This window comes from Pseudophryne corroboree, chromosome 4 (assembly GCF_028390025.1).
Source record: "Pseudophryne corroboree isolate aPseCor3 chromosome 4, aPseCor3.hap2, whole genome shotgun sequence".
Lineage (NCBI taxonomy): Eukaryota > Metazoa > Chordata > Amphibia > Anura > Myobatrachidae > Pseudophryne > Pseudophryne corroboree.
In genome coordinates, this window is record NC_086447.1 from 369,861,261 (window position 1) to 369,883,290 (window position 22,030).

Consider the following 22,030-nt stretch of genomic DNA (forward strand, 5'->3'; position numbering starts at 1 on the left):
ATTGCCACTCGTGGGTGTCCATGACAACCATAGAGCGAGAATAGAACCTGTGGTGTGTGCAGTGAGCCCGCAAGGGGCTTTGCAGCGCTCGACCTCCACACCGTCAGTCTGTTGCCGGGATCCCAGGGTCGACATGCTGACCGCTGGGATCCCAGCAGCCGGCAACACTTTCCTAAACCCCTCTAAACACAGACAGAAGTTGGGCATGTGCACAGTGCATGAGTTTTGCATCTTTATGGTGCTCAAGTCATTCTTCACAGGCAACTCTAATGGGTAAATTTACTAAAGGTTCTAAAAATGAAAAGTGGGGATGTTGCCCATAGCAACCATCAGATTCTATTTGATGCAAAAGAGACATTAATGAATCTGATTGGTTGCTATGGGCAACATCACGTTTCATTTTTAGAACCTTTAGTAAATTTACCCCAAAATCTGACCCTTTGTATATTGTATTTATTTTGCTTTTTATTACCTACAAGAGTTTTGTCATGCCAATGCCTTTTGAATTTCCAAGTGTAGTCTCCACAAAATACATAAAAAAAATCATGTTTTGGTAAAGTAAGCATGAGTCAGATGTAAATAATAAAAAAGAAAATAAAAACATAAACTGCATAAAGAAAGAGCACAGAAATGTCATAATATGAACACAGACATATACATGAAAACTAAATAGGTACTGCATGTCCTAGATAATTGGAGGAGGAGGTGTGACGCGCTGAGGAGGTGTGACCCGAGAAACCGAGACCCGTGACCCGGATCTGGAAGTGGTAGATGTGTGGGAGAGTGGTTCCGGTGAGGGGGGAGCGGGTGCCTGTGCTGTGCCTGTACAGGAGAGGGGACACAGCGGGCACCAGATATGGGGGCCGGTGCTGAGAGGAGCTGAGCGAAGCGTGCAGCAAGAGTAGGAGCTGCCACTCTTTGTTAAAGGTGTGTGAGGGGCTGAGATACTGTGTGAGTGTGTGAGGGGCTGAGATATTGTGTGTGTGTGTGAGGGGCTGCGTTTTTATGTGTGTGAGGGGCTGAGTTATTGTGTGAGGGGCTGCGTCTTTTGGGTGAGTGTGTGAGGGGCTGAGATATTGTGTGTGTGTGTGTGTGTGTGTGTGGGGGGGGGGGGCTGCATTTTTGTGTGTGTGTGTGGAGCTGAGTTATTGTGTGAGGGGCTGCATCTTTTGGGTGAGTGTGTGAGGGGTTGAAATATTGTGTGTGTGTGTGTGTGTGTGTGTAAGGATGTGCCCTGTGGGCACATCCATGTTGCCGTCCCTAGCTGGGGCAGCTTGTCTGTCCCCAGCGCTTGGTGCGTGGCGGCGGGTGTCCGGTGCAGGGATTACCTTTTTCCCTGCACCGGACCAGAGACTGCGGGGGCATTTAAATCTTGGCACCCTCCGGGAGCCAATCGCGGCTCCCGGAGCGGCAGCCAATCGGAGAGTGACGCGGCGAGCCAATCGGCGCTCGCCGTGTCATAGGCCCCGCCCCCGGCGTCTGACGTCAGACGCCGGGCGGGAGCCGTTCGTAAAGGAGGCCGCGCCGAAGAGCGGCGAAGAGGAGGAGCCCGCGCGCAGGAGCGCGAGGATCGCGTGGCAGAAGGAAGAAGACGGGCGGGAGCAGCGCGGACGGAGGTCGGCGCGCCGGAGCGCAGAAGATCCAGACGCCGCAAGGAGGAGCCGGAGGAGGTCATTGGTCGGGATCGGAAGAGAAGATGTCCAGCGGCGGCTGGACGCGGAGGAGAGACGCCGGCGCCGCTGGCCAGGACGGGTCAGCGGCAGAAGACGGTGCCGGAGGCCCCCGGGTTAGGTAAGGCCTCAGTGAGGCATCCTGCCCCCCTCCCCTTTTCCTCCCTCGACCACCAGGGACGGGCATTAGGCCCGAGGGCACAAGTCAGGCACTAGGCCTGTGGCGCAGTTAGGAGATTGGGGGTCATTTGTCTGATTAGGTGGTTTGGGCATTAGGCCCAAGCCACCCCACCCCTGCGGCACCAGTTAGGCAGGCACTAGGCCCGGGGGACAAATCAGGCAATAGGCCTGTGGGCGATAGAGGGCATTAGGCCCTAGCGTATTTTGGCCAGTAGGTACAGATAAGGTGACCCTGGGCACAAGGCCCAGGTCACCCAACGGGCAGCAAGTTAGGCGGGCGCTAGGCCCGTGGGCGAAGTCAGGCCTCCGGCCTGTGTGCAGTTAGGGGGCGCTAGGCCCATCGAAGCAGTGTTTTCCCCGAGGTGAGTAAAGGTGGCACTGGGCGTTAGGCTCAGGCCACCCTGAGAGTACGGTAGGTGGGTGAGCTGTGCGGTCCCCACTACTGGGTGTTCTGAGTCGGGTAGATAAAGGGACAGCACCGTTTTATGTGGTAACTCCGATAGTGTGATATATGTTGTTACCGTGCAGGGCAAAGTGTATGTGTTGTGTAAGTTGTGCATAGTTGTGTCGCACCACCCACACGAGCTAGTTTGAGGGCTCTGTTTATGTAGCTAGTGTAGCGGACGCACACTAGGGTAGTTCTTGGCCCTGCACGGCTGTTTCTCTTTGCCTCCTTACAGGGACCTGTAAGTGGAGAAGATCGGAGTGCAAGACTTGTGACGGTGAGTAGCATCCGTGTACGTCTGTCCCTTGTTTGTCCCCGAGCGCCGGAGTTAGGATTGCTCACAGACGTGAGAATCCCTTTCATCACACTACGTGCGAAAGCGCGAGTGTGTGAAAGCTGGGTAGCTGAGGCTTTGTGCCGGTGATGACCATTCACCCAGCCGGTGAAGGTCGCAGCCACCCCTGGGGTATCCCCTGTTCCACCGGAAGCAGGGTCGATACCCCCTTTAATGTAGACCATTCTCTCCTCAGCTCGGTCGTCGGTCAGCTCCGAGAGGGAATCGCCGTGTCCGGATCCCAGTGAAGATTTCCAGGTCCGTTGAGGGTTCCGGTACCTGAAGGTGAAAGCGAGCGGCGCCTGGTGAGTACCGAGTCTACACCTGCACGGCAGCAGGCACCACCACACGCACCGTAGTCCAACCGCACCTCTCACATGTGTGTGTGTGTGTGTGTGTGTGTGTGAGGGGCTGCGTTTTGGTTTTTGTATGAGTGGCTGCAATTTTATATGTGAGTTAGGAGCTGCGTTTTTGTGTGTGTGTGACTGTGTGTACTAGGGGCTGGCCGGTGACGCTGCTGTGGCTGAGCCGCAGATTGCTTCCCCCACAGCCTGCCTGAGGGATCAGAACCTGCTGCTGCCAGTAGGAGCTGCACAAGGCGGCCGGAGATTGCTGCTGCAGCTATCAGGGGAGCGTGACAAGGGGGCCGGCGACTGCTGCTGCTGCTCCTACTTGAGGAGCTTGCTGTAGACAGTCGGGGACTACTGCTGTGATAAAGAAAAGATCAGGGGGCGCACAAGGATAGTTAAGTATAAGCTTAACTACATTACTGTATAAGTGACTGTCTGTTTTGTTTTGTTTTTTAATTCTGTCCTTCTGTATCTCCCACTTGTCCTTGATTGTATTGTTTTATCAATGACTGTTCTGTTGTTGAATATTGTTTCTCTTCACAGCTAGGCTATAGTACTATTGCATTGTATTGCTGAGATGAGCGCCTGAAATTTTTCGGGTTTTGTGTTTTGGTTTTGGGTTCGGTTCCGCGGCCGTGTTTTGGGTTCGAACGCGTTTTGGCAAAACCTCACCGAATTTTTTTTGTCGGATTCGGGTGTGTTTTGGATTCGGGTGTTTTTTTCAAAAAACACTAAAAAACAGCTTAAATCATAGAATTTGGGGGTCATTTTGATCCCAAAGTATTATTAACCTCAAAAACCATAATTTACACTCATTTTCAGTCTATTCTGAATACCTCACACCTCACAATATTATTTTTAGTCCTAAAATTTGCACCGAGGTCGCTGTGTGAGTAAGATAAGCGACCCTAGTGGCCGACACAAACACCGGGCCCATCTAGGAGTGGCACTGCAGTGTCACGCAGGATGGCCCTTCCAAAAAACCCTCCCCAAACAGCACATGACGCAAAGAAAAAAAGAGGCGCAATGAGGTAGCTGTGTGAGTAAGATTAGCGACCCTAGTGGCCGACACAAACACCGGGCCCATCTAGGAGTGGCACTGCAGTGTCACGCAGGATGTCCCTTCCAAAAAACCCTCCCCAAACAGCACATGACGCAAAGAAAAAAAGAGGCGCAATGAGGTAGCTGACTGTGTGAGTAAGATTAGCGACCCTAGTGGCCGACACAAACACCGGGCCCATCTAGGAGTGGCACTGCAGTGTCACGCAGGATGGCCCTTCCAAAAAACCCTCCCCAATCAGCACATGATGCAAAGAAAAAGAAAAGAAAAAAGAGGTGCAAGATGGAATTGTCCTTGGGCCCTCCCACCCACCCTTATGTTGTATAAACAAAACAGGACATGCACACTTTAACCAACCCATCATTTCAGTGACAGGGTCTGCCACACGACTGTGACTGATATGACGGGTTGGTTTGGACCCCCCCCAAAAAAGAAGCAATTAATCTCTCCTTGCACAAACTGGCTCTACAGAGGCAAGATGTCCACCTCATCTTCACCCTCCGATATATCACCGTGTACATCCCCCTCCTCACAGATTATCAATTCGTCCCCACTGGAATCCACCATCTCAGCTCCCTGTGTACTTTGTGGAGGCAATTGCTGCTGGTCAATGTCTCCGCGGAGGAATTGATTATAATTCATTTTAATGAACATCATCTTCTCCACATTTTCTGGATGTAACCTCGTACGCCGATTGCTGACAAGGTGAGCGGCGGCACTAAACACTCTTTCGGAGTACACACTTGTGGGAGGGCAACTTAGGTAGAATAAAGCCAGTTTGTGCAAGGGCCTCCAAATTGCCTCTTTTTCCTGCCAGTATAAGTACGGACTGTGTGACGTGCCTACTTGGATGCGGTCACTCATATAATCCTCCACCATTCTATCAATGTTGAGAGAATCATATGCAGTGACAGTAGACGACATGTCCGTAATCGTTGTCAGGTCCTTCAGTCCGGACCAGATGTCAGCATCAGCAGTCGCTCCAGACTGCCCTGCATCACCGCCAGCGGGTGGGCTCGGAATTCTGAGCCTTTTCCTCGCACCCCCAGTTGCGGGAGAATGTGAAGGAGGAGATGTTGACAGGTCGCGTTCCGCTTGACTTGACAATTTTGTCACCAGCAGGTCTTTCAACCCCAGCAGACTTGTGTCTGCCGGAAAGAGAGATCCAAGGTAGGCTTTAAATCTAGGATCGAGCACGGTGGCCAAAATGTAGTGCTCTGATTTCAACAGATTGACCACCCGTGAATCCTTGTTAAGCGAATTAAGGGCTGCATCCACAAGTCCCACATGCCTAGCGGAATCGCTCCCTTTTAGCTCCTTCTTCAATGCCTCCAGCTTCTTCTGCAAAAGCCTGATGAGGGGAATGACCTGACTCAGGCTGGCAGTGTCTGAACTGACTTCACGTGTGGCAAGTTCAAAGGGCATCAGAACCTTGCACAACGTTGAAATCATTCTCCACTGCACTTGAGACAGGTGCATTCCACCTCCTATATCGTGCTCAATTGTATAGGCTTGAATGGCCTTTTGCTGCTCCTCCAACCTCTGAAGCATATAGAGGGTTGAATTCCACCTCGTTACCACTTCTTGCTTCAGATGATGGCAGGGCAGGTTCAGTAGTTTTTGGTGGTGCTCCAGTCTTCTGTACGTGGTGCCTGTACGCCGAAAGTGTCCCGCAATTCTTCTGGCCACCGACAGCATCTCTTGCACGCCCCTGTCGTTTTTTAAAAAATTCTGCACCACCAAATTCAAGGTATGTGCAAAACATGGGACGTGCTGGAATTTGCCCATATTTAATGCACACACAATATTGCTGGCGTTGTCCGATGCCACAAATCCACAGGAGAGTCCAATTGGGGTAAGCCATTCCGCGATGATCTTCCTCAGTTGCCGTAAGAGGTTTTCAGCTGTGTGCGTATTCTGGAAAGCGGTGATACAAAGCGTAGCCTGCCTAGGAAAGAGTTGGCGTTTGCGAGATGCTGCTACTGGTGCCGCCGCTGCTGTTCTTGCGGCGGGAGTCCATACATCTACCCAGTGGGCTGTCACAGTCATATAGTCCTGACCCTGCCCTGCTCCACTTGTCCACATGTCCGTGGTTAAGTGGACATTGGGTACAACTGCATTTTTTAGGACACTGGTGAGTCTTTTTCTGACGTCCGTGTACATTCTCGGTATCGCCTGCCTAGAGAAGTGGAACCTAGATGGTATTTGGTAACGGGGGCACACTGCCTCAATAAATTGTCTAGTTCCCTGTGAACTAACGGCGGATACCGGACGCACGTCTAACACCAACATAGTTGTCAAGGCCTCAGTTATCCGCTTTGCAGTAGGATGACTGCTGTGATATTTCATCTTCCTCGCAAAGGACTGTTGAACAGTCAATTGCTTACTGGAAGTAGTACAAGTGGGCTTACGACTTCCCCTCTGGGATGACCATCGACTCCCAGCGGCAACAACAGCAGTAGGCGTTACACGCAAGGATGCATCGGAGGAATCCCAGGCAGGAGAGGACTCGTCAGAATTGCCAGTGACATGGCCTGCAGGACTATTGGCATTCCTGGGGAAGGAGGAAATTGACACTGAGGGAGTTGGTGGGGTGGTTTGCGTGAGCTTGGTTACAAGAGGAAGGGATTTCCTGGTCAGTGGACTGCTTCCGCTGTCACCCAAAGTTTTTGAACTTGTCACTGACTTATTATGAATGCGCTGCAGGTGACGTATAAGGGAGGATGTTCCGAGGTGGTTAACGTCCTTACCCCTACTTATTACAGCTTGACAAAGGGAACACACGGCTTGACACCTGTTGTCCGCATTTCTGGTGAAATACCTCCACACCGAAGAGCTGATTTTTTTGGTATTTTCACCTGGCATGTCAACGGCCATATTCCTCCCACGGACAACAGGTGTCTCCCCGGGTGCCTGACTTAAACAAACCACCTCACCATCAGAATCCTCCTGGTCAATTTCCTCCCCAGCGCCAGCAACACCCATATCCTCCTCATCCTGGTGTACTTCAACACTGACATCTTCAATCTGACTATCAGGAACTGGACTGCGGGTGCTCCTTCCAGCACTTGCAGGGGGCGTGCAAATGGTGGAAGGCGCATGCTCTTCACGTCCAGTGTTGGGAAGGTCAGGCATCGCAACCGACACAATTGGACTCTCCTTGTGGATTTGGGATTTCGAAGAATGCACAGTTCTTTGCTGTGCTGCTTTTGCCAGCTTGAGTCTTTTCATTTTTCTAGCGAGAGGCTGAGTGCTTCCATCCTCATGTGAAGCTGAACCACTAGCCATGAACATAGGCCAGGGCCTCAGCCGTTCCTTGCCACTCCGTGTGGTAAATGGCATATTGGCAAGTTTACGCTTCTCCTCCGACAATTTTATTTTAGGTTTTGGAGTCCTTTTTTTTCTGATATTTGGTGTTTTGGATTTGACATGCTCTGTACTATGACATTGGGCATCGGCCTTGGCAGACGACGTTGCTGGCATTTCATCGTCTCGGCCATGACTAGTGGCAGCAGCTTCAGCACGAGGTGGAAGTGGATCTTGATCTTTCCCTAATTTTGGAACCTCAACATTTTTGTTCTCCATATTTTAATAGGCACAACTAAAAGGCACCTCAGGTAAACAATGGAGATGGATACTAGTATACAATTATGGACTGCCTGCCGACTGCAGACACAGAGGTAGCCACAGCCGTGAACTACCGTACTGTACTGTGTCTGCAGCTAATATAGACTGGTTGATAAAGAGAAGATGTCTATGTAACTATGTATGTATAAAGAAGACTGAAAAAAATCCATGGTTAGGTGGTATACAATTATGGACGGACTGCCTGCCGAGTGCAGACACAGAGGTAGCCACAGCCGTGAACTACCGTACTGTACTGTGTCTGCAGCTAATATAGACTGGTTGATAAAGAGAAGATGTCTATGTAACTATGTATGTATAAAGAAGAATGAAAAAAAACCACGGTTAGGTGGTATACAATTATGGACGGACTGCCTGCCGAGTGCAGACACAGAGGTAGCCACAGCCGTGAACTACCGTACTGTACTGTGTCTGCAGCTAATATAGACTGGTTGATAAAGAGAAGATGTCTATGTAACTATGTATGTATAAAGAAGAATGAAAAAAATCCACGGTTAGGTGGTATTACAATTATGGACGGACTGCCTGCCGAGTGCAGAGACCATGGCCGGATTAACAATGGGGCGGATGGAGCTGCAGCTCCAGGCCCCCCATTGAAAATAGGCCCACAGCCACAGTTAAGGGATCCATAGCTGCCAGCATTACAATGAGTCACACTGACTCATTGTATGCCGCCACTGCTAGACAGTACCCTAGTCACTTGAAGTCCTGGCTGGAGCGGGAGGAGAAGCCGATCGCGTCTCTCCTCCGTCCTGAACGCCTCCTCCCCCCAGCCTTTTAGTCATGCTGCTGTGCTGAATGACGCGAGGGAGGGGGGAGGAGCAGCTCTCCCATCTACTTCCAGCTCCTCCCCCCAGGCAGCGCTGCTAAGTGATAAGGACGGGCCAGCCGGATGGGGAGGAGGGGCCATTCTCTCAGCTCCTCCCCTTTCCTGCTGTGGCTCAAGCTGCAGCACCACGTGGGCAACCACAATAGATGCACAATGTAGCCCCGGGACTCGGCAGCAGCTATTCGTGGCTGCATGAACAGTGACGTGTGCACCTCCGTACTCATTTATCCAACATTCCTGGATGCCAGAGGGTGAGACCAGAGGAGGAGCTGAGCTGCAGTGAGGAAAGTAGGTTAGCACCAAGGGAAGAGTTGCAGACTACAAATTATAGGGAAGGTGGAGTCAGGACACACTATGTACATAAAGATTAGGAGGAGGGGGGGGCTACAATAATGCACATACAGTACAGACTAGGAGGGGAGGGGGGCACGCTAATACATAGACTAGGAGGGAGGAACGGACGGGCTGCTTTTCGGCCCTGGCATTTCTGTGCATGTGTGCACGTCACAGGAGGGGGTCCCGAACAGGGTCTCTTTATCCCATGTGAATGGTGCCTGTGTCACTAAGTTTATATGTGTTGTATGTATTTGAGTCAGTAAGTGGTTTCTGAAAGTTAGTGGTGTTTGTGTCAGTAAATTTGTATGTGTTTGTGTGTCAGTAATGGGTGTCTGTCATACCCCTTTTCCACTGTGTAGCACGGGTCGCAGCCGTGTCGCCTGACACGGCTGCAACCTGTGCTACAGACCCCTTTCACATAGCGCTCACCAACCCGGCATATTGCCAGGTTAGTGACGCGGCTAGTGACGCGGCAGGGGCGGCGCTGGGAGATCACATGATCTCCCAACGACGCCCTCCCATACACTGTGAACCCTATTGCGAATACACACACGCTGACACAAACATTTGATACATACACCACTTACTGACAGATACCTCTTACTGACACAGATAACACTTATTGACACATACATACCTAATGACAGATAGCACTTACTGACACAGAAACATCTTACTGACAGACTCCCCTTACTGAGAAAGATTCCACTTACTGATACAAACACACTGAGACACACCTTACTGACACAGATACATTTACATACACAGACACCCCTTACTGATACAAAGACATTTACTGATGGATACCCATTAGTGACAGATACCACTTAATAACACAGACATCGCTTACGGACATAGATTACTCTTACTGACACACACACACGATTTATTAGCACATTACATACCCCTTTTCCACTAGCTTTTTAAACACGGGTAAATGCGTGGGGGCACGCATTTACCCGTGTTTTTCCCTAGTGGAAACGGCCCCCCCCCTGCAAATTCCCGGATCAAGTGATCCGGGAATCCTACCCGGGTAGCTTGCCGGGTTGAACACGTGTTCAACCTGGTAAGCTGTGTAGTGTGAACGGGAGCCATGTCGAGGCGACATGGCTCCCGTTCACACTACACAGCTTACCAGGTTGAACACGTGTTCAACCCGGCAAGCTACCCGGGTAGGATTCCCGGATCACTTGATCCGGGAATTTGCAGGGGGGGGGCCGTTTCCACTAGGGAAAAACACGGGTAAATGCGTGCCCCCACGCATTTACCCGTGTTTAAAAAGCTAGTGGAAAAGGGGTATGTAATGTGCTAATAAATCGTGTGTGTGTGTCAGTAAGAGTAATCTATGTCCGTAAGCGATGTCTGTGTTATTAAGTGGTATCTGTCACTAATGGGTATCCATCAGTAAATGTCTTTGTATCAGTAAGGGGTGTCTGTGTATGTAAATGTATCTGTGTCAGTAAGGTGTGTCTCAGTGTGTTTGTATCAGTAAGTGGAATCTTTCTCAGTAAGGGGAGTCTGTCAGTAAGATGTTTCTGTGTCAGTAAGTGCTATCTGTCATTAGGTATGTATGTGTCAATAAGTGTTATCTGTGTCAGTAAGAGGTATCTGTCAGTAAGTGGTGTATGTATCAAATGTTTGTGTCAGCGTGTGTGTATTCGCAATAGGGTCTGCGTCAGTGTGTTTGTATCGGTGAGAGGTGTCAGTCAGTAAGTGGTGTCTGTGTCAGTAAGTGTTGTCTACGTCAGTAAGTATCTGTGTCAGTAAGTGTGTTCCAGTAGCCCTCAGTTCCCTGTCTGCTCTGTTTTGCCCCATCTCTGCTCCCCTTTTCCCATTTGCTCTGTGTTGTCCCCATCTTTTCTAATCTTTCCACATCTGCTGTTTTTTTCCATCATTGCTCCCCTTTCCACCTTCTTTGCATGTTGAGACAGCTCTCTGGCCCTCATTCCGAGTTGATCGCTAGCTGCTTTCGGTCGCAGCGCGGCGATCAGGCTAAAACTGGCTTTTCTGCGGATGCGGATGGTCCGCAGTGCGCACGCGCTAAGTACTTTCACACAAAACTATGCAGTTTTACACAAGGTCTAGCTGCGCTTTTCAGTCGCACTGCTAATCGGTGAGTGATTGACAGGAATGGGGCGTTTCTGGGAGGTAACTTGCCGTTTTCCGGGAGTGTGCTAAAAAACGCAGGCGTGCCTGGAGAAACGGGGGAGTGGCTGGCCAAACGCAGGGCGTGTATGTGACGTCAAAGCAGGAACTAAACAGTCTGCAGTGATCGCAAGCTAGGAGTAGGTTTGGAGCTACTCAGAAACGGCATGAAAAATTTTTCGAGCACTTCTGCCAACCTTTTGGTCGCACTTCTGCTAAGCTAAGACACACTCCCAGAGGGCAGCGGCCTAGCGTTTGCACTGCTGCTAAAAGCAGCTAGCGAGCGATCAACTCAAAATGAGGGCCTCTGTGTCATATGGCGGTCACTGCAATGCTCTCTGTATCATACGGTGGTCACTGTTGCTCTGCTCCACTATTAAGTGGTTGAAGGTACGCACTAGCTATGATCTCCATGGAGATAGCCACACCCATGGCACACACCCTATTTAGACCACCCACACTGCAGCGCTTGTCACACGTCCTGCCGAGGCACACAATAGGCCCTTCATAAATTTCAGCTCCAGGCCCATGTGGACCTTAATCTGGCACTGGCAGAGACACAGAGGTAGCCACAGCCGTGAACTACCGTACTGTGTCTGCTGCGACTGGATGATAAATGATATAAAAAATATATATATATCACTACTGCAGCCGGACAGGTATATATTATATATTATATAATGACGGACCTGCTGGACACTGTCTGTCAGCAGAATGAGTTTTATTTTTATAGAATAAAAAAAAAAAAAACACACAAGTGAAGTCACACGACGAGTGTTTAACTTTTTCAGGCAATCACAATATAAGTATACTACTAACTATACTGGTGGTCAGTGTGGTCAGGTCACTGGTCAGTCACACTGGCAGTGGCACTCCTGCAGCAAAAGTGTGCACTGTTTAATTTTAATATAATATGTACTCCTGGCTCCTGCTATAACCTATAACTGGCACTGCAGTAGTGCTCCCCAGTCTCCCCCACAATTATAAGCTGTGTGAGCTGAGCAGTCAGACAGATATATAATATATATAGATGATGCAGCACACTGGCCTGAGCCTGAGCAGTGCACACAGATATGGTATGTGACTGACTGAGTCACTGTGTGTATCGCTTTTTTCAGGCAGAGAACGGATATATTAAATAAACTGCACTGTGTGTCTGGTGGTCACTCACTATATAATATATTATGTACTCCTGGCTCCTGCTATAACCTATAACTGGCACTGCAGTAGTGCTCCCCAGTCTCCCCCACAATTATAAGCTGTGTGAGCTGAGCAGTCAGACAGATATATATAATATTATATATAGATAATAGATGATGCAGCACACTGGCCTGAGCCTGAGCAGTGCACACAGATATGGTATGTGACTGACTGAGTCACTGTGTGTATCGCTTTTTTCAGGCAGAGAACGGATATATTAAATAAACTGCACTGTGTGTCTGGTGGTCACTCACTATATAATATATTATGTACTCCTGGCTCCTGCTATAACCTATAACTGGCTGAGTCACTGTGTGCTGTGTATCGCTTTTTTCAGGCAGAGAACGGATTATAAAGTAAACTGCACTGTCCTCACTAGTAAACTCTCTCCACTCAGTCTCTACACTTCTACAGTAACAGTACTCCTCCTAGTCAGCTCCAGTAAATCTCTCTCAGTCTCTTATAATCTAAATGGAGAGGACGCCAGCCACGTCCTCTCCCTATCAATCTCAATGCACGTGTGAAAATGGCTGCGACGCGCGGCTCCTTATATAGAATCCGAGTCTCGCGATAGAATCCGAGCCTCGCGAGAATCCGACAGCGTCATGATGACGTTCGGGCGCGCTCGGGTTAACCGAGCAAGGCGGGAAGATCCGAGTCGCTCGGACCCGTGAAAAAAAACATGAAGTTCTGGCGGGTTCGGATTCAGAGAAACCGAACCCGCTCATCTCTAGTATTGCATAGATTGTGTCCTTTGCTGTATTTTTTGGGATTCCGGTTAGAAGGAAGAAGAAGAGGGGAAGGGGGAGACAGGACATCTCCGATCTGCCAAACCACAACAAATTCACCCGATTGGACAAAGATTCTGAGGATGGCAGTGAGGAAATGACGAAACCGGAGGAGAATGTTCCCCCTAGCAACGAGAGGAGCAGTCCCCCCAGTACAGAAGGGAAAAAAAGTTAGTGAGGTACCTAGTCAGATTGTGGTGGTAGAGGATTCTATTATCAGGAGGACAGACAGGGCAATCTGCTACCGGGACCGTGATCGCCGTGCAGTCTGTTGTCTTCTGGTTGCTCGGGTACGGCACATTGCGGACTGGGTAGATAGATTGTTGGGAGGAGCTGGCAAAGACCCAGCGGTCTTGGTGCATGTTGTCAAGTTAGTGGTAGGTGGGATGTCCTTTAGAAAGACTATATGGAATTAGGGAATTAGGCAAGAAACTAAAGGCAAGGACATCTAGGGTAATATTCTCAGAAATATTACCAGTGCCACGTGCAACACTGTTTGTTAAATGAAATCTCGATTTCTTAATATTTCCACTCACATGTAGGAGTAAGGACAAAGCATATATAGGATTTCACGATGTGTTCAGACAGAAGATCCCTTCCTGTATTTCTTCAGATCAATACCTCGGAGGGAAATATACTTAGTGCAACACTGTAGGACTTTCATACAGATTTAATTTAAAACACACTCGCATTCCTCACAAACAACAGAATGTACGTCCCAAATGTCCTGGATATCCACATCCGGTGTAGAGTTCCAGTTCGACCCCTTCAGAGATCCACGAAAAAAGGCCCCTTGCGTAACGCGTTTCGGACCTGCAGAATTATGGTCCTTCCAGGACATTTGGGACGTACATTCCGTTGTTTGTGAGGACCAGAAACTCCCCATGTGTTTTATATGCTGTCAATCTTAATGTTGAATGTGAGTGTATTTTAAATTACAAAGGGAAGGGGGCCCTAATTTGCACACCTTAATTAGGTAATGAGGTGCTACTCTGCTTGAGACTTAATACAATGTACAGAGGGAAAAAGTAGCAGGTGCACTGTCTCACACTAGCTCAACCTGTAGTAACCAGAGGCACTTAGCATATTCCTGGCCAGGGCTATGAGCTTACCCACCGCATCAAGGTAGCCTCTCATTGGGTAAGTCCCTAACACTAACTATAGGGGTTCAGGTCCGGGGGGCAGGACACCCCAGAGCCACCCAGCCAGACAACTCCAGGGCATCGCAAGAGTGGTACAAATAAAGAGTTAAAGAGGTAGGAGCAGCTGCTGCTGCATGTGTGAGTAATGTGAGGAGTAAAAGAAAATAATGTGAAAGTGTTACATATATATAAGACAAACTATAAGTGCCATAGTGTAATGAAAGTGTTAAATTGCGATGCCCCAGGGACGTCCAGCCACGGCAGGCACAGGGAGCCCCGCACTCCAGAGAATCCCCCCAATATTGACTGCCATAGTAAACCAAAATGTAGGAGTCTTACCTCGGTGTGCTCATTCTACATATGCAGGCAAAGTGTCTGGCTGGGTGGTTCTGGGGTGTCCTGCCCCCGAACCTGAACCTCTATAGTTAGTGTTAGGGACTTACCCAATGAGAGGCTACCTTGATGCAGTGGGTAAGCTCATAGCCCTGGCCAGGTATATGCTAAGTGCCTCTGGTTATTACAGGTTGAGCTAGTGTGAGACCGTGCACCTGCAACTTTTTCCCTTTGTACATTGTATTTTAAATTAAATCTGTGTGAAAGTCCTACAGTGTTGAACTAAGTATATTTCCCTCCGAGGTATTGATCTGAAGAAATACAGGAAGGGATCTTCTGTCTGAACACATCGTGAAATCCTATATATGCTTTGTCCTTACTCCTACATGTGAGTGGAATATATTAATAAATCGAGATTTCATTTATCAAACAGTGTTGCACTAAAATCCTTTTCTTTTGAGGTGACAACACTCGGAGTGGATATGTGTTTATCAAGAGACTGACAACCACATCTATTTATAGAAGTGAATCCGGTTGTGTTATTTTGTATTCATGTACTCTTTTTTTTTTTTCTTTGCGCCACTGGTTTTATCTCCCTTTATTATATATCACAAGTGGGGGCACAGAAACAAAGAAACTAGTCACTGGCACGTACTACAAGCAACCGGATATTAGCGTACATTGGTGGTTATTCCGAGTTGATCGCTAGCTGCCGTTGTTTGCAGCGCAGCGATCAGGCAAAAAAGCGGCACTTCTGCGCATGCATATGGTGCGCACTGCGCACGTGCTACATACTTTCACAAAAGCTAATGCAGTTTCACACAAGGTCTAGCGATGCTTTTCAGTCGCACTGTTGACCGCTGAGTGAGGTAACTGACCGTTTTCCGGGAGTGTGCTGAAAAACGCAGACGTGTCAGATACAAACACAGGCGTGCCTGAGGAAATGGGGGAGTGGCTGGCCAAATGCAGGGCGTGTTTGTGACGTCAAAACAGGAACTAAGTAGTCTGAAGTGATCGCAAGGTAGGAGTAGGTCTGCAGCTACTCAGAAACTGCTTGAAAATATTTTGGAGCAGTTCTGTGAACCTTTCGGTCGCACTTCTGCTAAGATACACCCCCAGAGGGCGGCGACTTAGCGTTTGCACTGCTGCTAAAAGCAGCTAACGAGCGAACAACTCGGAATGAGGGCCATAATGAGGAACAACTCTTACAGCAAACTGAAAAAGCTGCGGGAATGGGGACATCCTAGTGTTAGGGCATTTTAACTATCCAGATATAAATTGGTGTAACGATTCATGTGTAAAAACTAGGAGCAGCAGGTTCTTAAATACATTAAAGCAGTGATTCTCAAACCCAGTACTCAGGACCCCACACGGTTCACGTTTTCCAGGTTACCCAGCAGCTGCACTGTGTATCACCAACTGTCGCATTTTAAAAATCTACAGGTGACCTGCAAAACAGGAACCGTGTGGGGTCCTGAGGACCGAGTTTGAGAACCTGTGCATTGAAGGATCAATACTTGACTCAATAAGTCGAGGACCCAACTATTTATTATTTATTTATTAACAGTTTCTTATATAGCGCAGCAATTTCTGTTGTGCTTTACAATTGGACACAATGATACAACAGAACTGGGTAATAAACAAACAGTCAGAGGTAGGAAGGCCCTGCTAGCAAGATTACAATCTATAGGGAAATAGGCATTGATACACAAGGAAATGCATTATCTATTGCATATTTGTCCACCGGACTGCAAAGGTTCTAGGTGGGTTGCATGATATCACATCACAGCAATGATGAACCATGGTCAGAAAGAAGGGAAAGTGAAGAAAGAGAAAATATCTGGAGGATATGTGCGGACTGTACAGTGGGAATATAATCGGATAGGAAAGCTGTTATGAGCCACGGCTGTGGCTCATTCCTGTTTTGCATTTTTGTTATGTATTTTATGTTATACTTCTGTTTATGTTCCCCGTGGGTGTCATGGGGTGCTCGGAGCTCACCCTTAAGGAGGGGATACTGTTATGAACCACAGGTAGTGGTTCATTTCTATTTTATGTTTATTTAGTTGTCTTGCATGCCAGGATTTCCCATTGCTCTGTTTTAGATTACTCTTGTCTGCTGCCGCTGGTGAGTCTGTGCAATTGCAGCTTGTTCCCATGTGTTCAGCCTCATCTGGCTGCTAATTGCATCTTGTCAGCTTGGAGTCCTGCAATAGGCCAGCTGCACTGGATTATTAATTAGGCCTCTCTGTTATATGCTGGCTGATTGCAGTTCGCAGATGCTGGTGATATTTCTGGGTTTTCAGTCTGCTTGAGTTCTGAGCTTGGTTCCTGCTAGTTCCTGAGCTTCCTGAATGCTGAATCTGTTTGCTGAAAGTGTTTCCAGTCCTGCTGTATCCGGTAGTTCCTGTTCTCAGTTGTCCTGTACTCGGAAGTCGTCATCTGTTCCTGGAGTCCTGACTGAGCACCTTTGAACATCCAGTGGTGTTCGTGAGTCACGGCGTAGCCGTGTGTTGCGGCTTGGGCCGCTTAATTATTTATCTTTTATTATTTGTGTTCCGGAGCTTTTGCGGAGGATTCCGCTCCCACAGATCCACTCTGGTATCCAGCGGTGCTGGGTAGGAGTACGGACTAGTGGATTTTGGTTGTCCTTTTCCCTGGCGGGTTACCGCACATACCTCAGGTTTAGTCAGTTAGCTTGTAGCCCCTGGCCTGGTTGTTTAGTCAGAGGGCCCCTTGTTATCACCCTGTCTCGGATTTCCCTTTGTCTCCCATTAAGACCTGAGGGGGCATCGGAGTTGGGCAGACATAATCCGCCCTTCAAACGCGGCTGCCATGGGCTCAAGCAACCATAGTCTCGCAGGGGATTTCTGACCACACGGGCGAGACAACGGAGTTAGGGCGCCAGGGGCTATTCCCTTTCCATTCCCCTTTCCCAGCATTACGTCCTGGTGCTCTGGACTCGCTTCATAACATCTCCCTTGTTCTGAGCACCAGGAACCTAACATTATCACCAGCCATACCACAAAAAAGAAATAAAACTTTTTTTTCTTTTTTGGCCCAGTCTGGTGTTTAGAATCCAGTCCGGTGTTTAGAATCCAGTCCGGTGTTTAGAATCCAGTCCGGTGTTTAGAATCCAGTCCGGTGTTTAAAAAAAAAAAAAAAAGTCTTGTTTTGTTTAGCAAAATTTAGTCTTGCCTTGCCTTGTCTTGCCTTGCCTTGCCTTGTCTTGCCTTGCCTTGCCTTGCCTTGTCTTGCCTTGTCTTGTCTCGTCTAGTTTTAAATCCTCCTATGTCTACTATGCAAGCCCTGCAGGCATCTCTCGCAGCTCTGAACTCTGTATTCAGTGCTTTGAGACCAGAGCGACTAGAAGTTTTGCAGCAATCTCTAAAGCAACTGCAAAACCTTCTGACTGAAATCTTGCTCATTTTGCCAGAAGTCATTGAGAGTACATCTATCTCTAAAGAGACTCTTGCTCACAGTATGGTGACAAGAGAATCCTCTGGTCTAATTGAAGAGAAAAGGTTTAAAAGTTTTCTGCGGCCCAGGCTCTCAGAAGAGGAGCGTCTGCGTCGCAGAAACTTAAACTTATGCCTATATTGTGGGGGTTTAGGCCATTATCTGCAGACCTGTGAGTTGCGCAAGCCAAAGTGTGGTGACGTGTCTTGCCCTCTGGCCAAGTTGAGTCATGATACAAGACCTACTCCTGTCTCTACTGTGGCAGAGGCACTTGTCACACAACCCACACAAAAAAGCTCTCTGTCCTATAATTGGGGTCCTTGGGCAAGGGAGCCCCATTATAGATTCAGGAATCAAAAGAGAATGTTTCTCTCCTCTCTTGAGGTTCCTGTGGAAGCGGAGTTGCAAGTCCCTGGAGTGATGCCTGATGCCCAGGTTCCTGGAGTGGTGCCCGATGCCCAGGTTCCTGGAGTGGTGCCCGATGCCCAGGTTCCTGGAGTGGTGCCCGATGCCCAGGTTCCTGGAGTGGTGCCCGATGCCCAGGTTCCTGGAGTGGTGCCCGATGCCCAGGTTCCTGGAGTGGTGCCCGATGCCCAGGGTCCTGGAGTGGTGCCCGATGCCCAGGGTCCTGGAGTGGTGCCCGTAGCCCAGGGTCCTGGAGTGGTGCCCGTAGCCCAGAGTGCTGGAGCGGTACCCGATGCCCAGAGTGCTGGAGCGGTACCCGATGCCCAGAGTGCTGGAGCGGTACCCGATGCCCAGAGTGCTGGAGCGGTACCCGATGCCCAGAGTGCTGGAGCGGTACCTGATGCCCTAGCTTATAGAGGGACATCAAATATTATAGTTCAGGTGTCCATATCGGAAGGGGTCTCAGAAGCTGTTACCCCAGGTAGGGACTTGAAAAGCGCAACCCTAGAAAGGGTCTCTAAAACCATAGTTCTTGAGGGGAACTCGAGAAGCAAAACCCCAGAAGGGATCTTTGAAGTAATATCCCCAAGTGGGGTCTCGAGAGACGCAGCCCCAAAGAAGGGTCTAGAAGTCGCTTCCCCAGGAAAGAACTTAAGAAGCATAGCATTAGTGGAGGATCTGAACGTTATTGCTTCAGCAAAAGTCCCGGAAGTCATAGTCCCGGGAGAACTTTCGATAATTATCGACTCAGAGAGGGAGGCCGATGGCCCGATCCCAGTCAGGGAGGCCAACGGCCCGGTCCCAGTAAAAGAATCCGAGGTGCTGGCCCCAGCGGGGTTCTCGGAGGCCACTGTCCCAGCGGGGTCCCCGGAGGCCACTGTCCCAGCGGGGTCCCCGGAGGCCACTGTCCCAGCGGGGTCCCCGGAGGCCACTGCCCCATCGGGGTCCCCGGAGGCCACTGCCCCATCGGGGTCCCCGGAGGCCACTGCCCCATCGGGGTCCCCGGAAGTCACTGCCCCGGGTGGGGTTCAGAAAGTCACTGCCCCGGGTGGGGTTCAGAAAGTCACTGCCCCGGGTGGGGTTCAGAAAGTCACTGCCCCGGGTGGGGTTCAGAAAGTCTCAGCCCCGGGTGGGGTTCAGAGAGTCTCAGCTTCGAGTAAGGTCAATAGTGACCAGGTCCTAGCAAAGCACTCCAGTCAGTCAGATGAGAAGGAAACAGATCCTGACTCTGATATCTCAACATCCATAACCTTTGATGGGGACTTCGCCCAATTTCTGGCGCTTTTCAAACACTATTACACTATTATGTTGTCTAGACCATTTCTGGGCATCACTTCAGAAAACCTTGGGCTCTATCTGATTTATTCTTTTAGAGGAGAGCCTTCTGAGTGGGCAACCAGCCTAATGAAAGCTGAAGATCCCATTCTTCAGGATCCCCTAGCATTCTGTGATGCAATTGTTAAAAGATACGGTTCCAAAGAAATTGGTTCAGGTTCCTCTAAGTCACCCGTCTTGTCTGCTGAGAGTCCACCAAATACTGTAAACTCTGCACAAGAGTCCCAGCCCGATGTTTTGACTGCAGGATGTGCTTTTTTGACTTCTTCTTCTTCTAATAATAGTACTTTACCAGAAAGTTCAGCTCCCAAGGGTAAGAAACCTGTCTCTGATTTGAACGCAGCCTTGCTGGGTGGTACCATCAGTTCAGACAATGTTTGGGGAATTACCTTGGTCAGACCTAAAGAGCTTTGTAAAAAGAAGAAGAAGAAAAAGAAATAATTTTTTGACTCTTGCCTTGATTTAAAAAAAAAAAAAAAAAAGAGATTTTTTTTTCTCCTTGTCTTGTGTCCTGTGGCCACCGTTAGGGGGAGGGCACTGTTACAGTTGTTGCTACAGCTTGTTTTTGTTTTCTTGTCTGTTAGACCAGTGTGTCAGGGTTTTTTTTTTTTTTGTATCCCTTGTTCTGGATAGTCTGAATTTTGGGGTCTTTTGACCCCTCCTCAAGGGGGGGGGTAATGTTATGAGCCACGGCTGTGGCTCATTCCTGTTTTGCATTTTTGTTATGTATTTTATGTTATACTTCTGTTTATGTTCCCCGTGGGTGTCATGGGGTGCTCGGAGCTCACCCTTAAGGAGGGGATACTGTTATGAACCACAGGTAGTGGTTCATTTCTATTTTATGTTTATTTAGTTGTCTTGCATGCCAGGATTTCCCATTGCTCTGTTTTAGATTACTCTTGTCTGCTGCCGCTGGTGAGTCTGTGCAATTGCAGCTTGTTCCCATGTGTTCAGCCTCATCTGGCTGCTAATTGCATCTTGTCAGCTTGGAGTCCTGCAATAGGCCAGCTGCACTGGATTATTAATTAGGCCTCTCTGTTATATGCTGGCTGATTGCAGTTCGCAGATGCTGGTGATATTTCTGGGTTTTCAGTCTGCTTGAGTTCTGAGCTTGGTTCCTGCTAGTTCCTGAGCTTCCTGAATGCTGAATCTGTTTGCTGAAAGTGTTTCCAGTCCTGCTGTATCCGGTAGTTCCTGTTCTCAGTTGTCCTGTACTCGGAAGTCGTCATCTGTTCCTGGAGTCCTGACTGAGCACCTTTGAACATCCAGTGGTGTTCGTGAGTCACGGCGTAGCCGTGTGTTGCGGCTTGGGCCGCTTAATTATTTATCTTTTATTATTTGTGTTCCGGAGCTTTTGCGGAGGATTCCGCTCCCACAGATCCACTCTGGTATCCAGCGGTGCTGGGTAGGAGTACGGACTAGTGGATTTTGGTTGTCCTTTTCCCTGGCGGGTTACCGCACATACCTCAGGTTTAGTCAGTTAGCTTGTAGCCCCTGGCCTGGTTGTTTAGTCAGAGGGCCCCTTGTTATCACCCTGTCTCGGATTTCCCTTTGTCTCCCATTAAGACCTGAGGGGGCATCGGAGTTGGGCAGACATAATCCGCCCTTCAAACGCGGCTGCCATGGGCTCAAGCAACCATAGTCTCGCAGGGGATTTCTGACCACACGGGCGAGACAACGGAGTTAGGGCGCCAGGGGCTATTCCCTTTCCATTCCCCTTTCCCAGCATTACGTCCTGGTGCTCTGGACTCGCTTCATAACATCTCCCTTGTTCTGAGCACCAGGAACCTAACAAAAGCTTATGAAGGGTGAGTGAGCGGGTCTGCAATGTGATAAGCTAGCATGAAGAGGTGAGTTTTCGGAGAGCATTTGAAGGTTTGGAGACTAGGGGAGAGTCTTATTGTGCATGGTAGGGCATTCCACAGAGTAGGTGCAGCCCGAAGGAAGTCCTTCAATCGTGCATGAGAGCAAGTAATTAGTGTGGATGAGAGACGTAGATCTTGTGAAGATCGGATAGGTTGAGTTGGGAGATATTTTGAGATGAGCGAAGAGATGTACATTGGTGTAGTATGGTTAATGGCCTTATGTGTGAGTAAAAGTATTTTATATTGAATACGGTAGAATACAGGTAACCAATGGCGGGACTGACAGAGTGGATCTGCAGACGATGAACGTCTAGCAAGGAAGATTAGCCTTGCAGCTGCATTCAGAATGGATTGTAGTGGTGAGAGTCTCTTTTTGGTAAGACCAGTAAGAAGACTATTGCAATAATCAATGCGGGAGATAATGGGGGTAATTCTGAGTTGATCGCAGCAGCAAGTTTGTTAGCAATTGGGCAAAACCATGTGTACTGCAGGGGGGTGTTTTGTTCATA

At 49.0% G+C, this 22,030-nt stretch overlaps 1 long non-coding RNA gene across 1 annotated transcript in view; it reads left to right on the forward strand.

The window, feature by feature from the left end:
• Nucleotides 1-788: 788 nt before the first annotated feature.
• Nucleotides 789-22,030, forward strand: part of LOC134909576 (uncharacterized) — a 38,113-nt gene continuing 16,871 nt past the window's right edge. The window contains exon 1 of the long non-coding RNA XR_010175975.1: nt 789-927. This is a non-coding gene — a long non-coding RNA (uncharacterized LOC134909576). The remainder of the gene's footprint in view (nt 928-22,030) is intronic.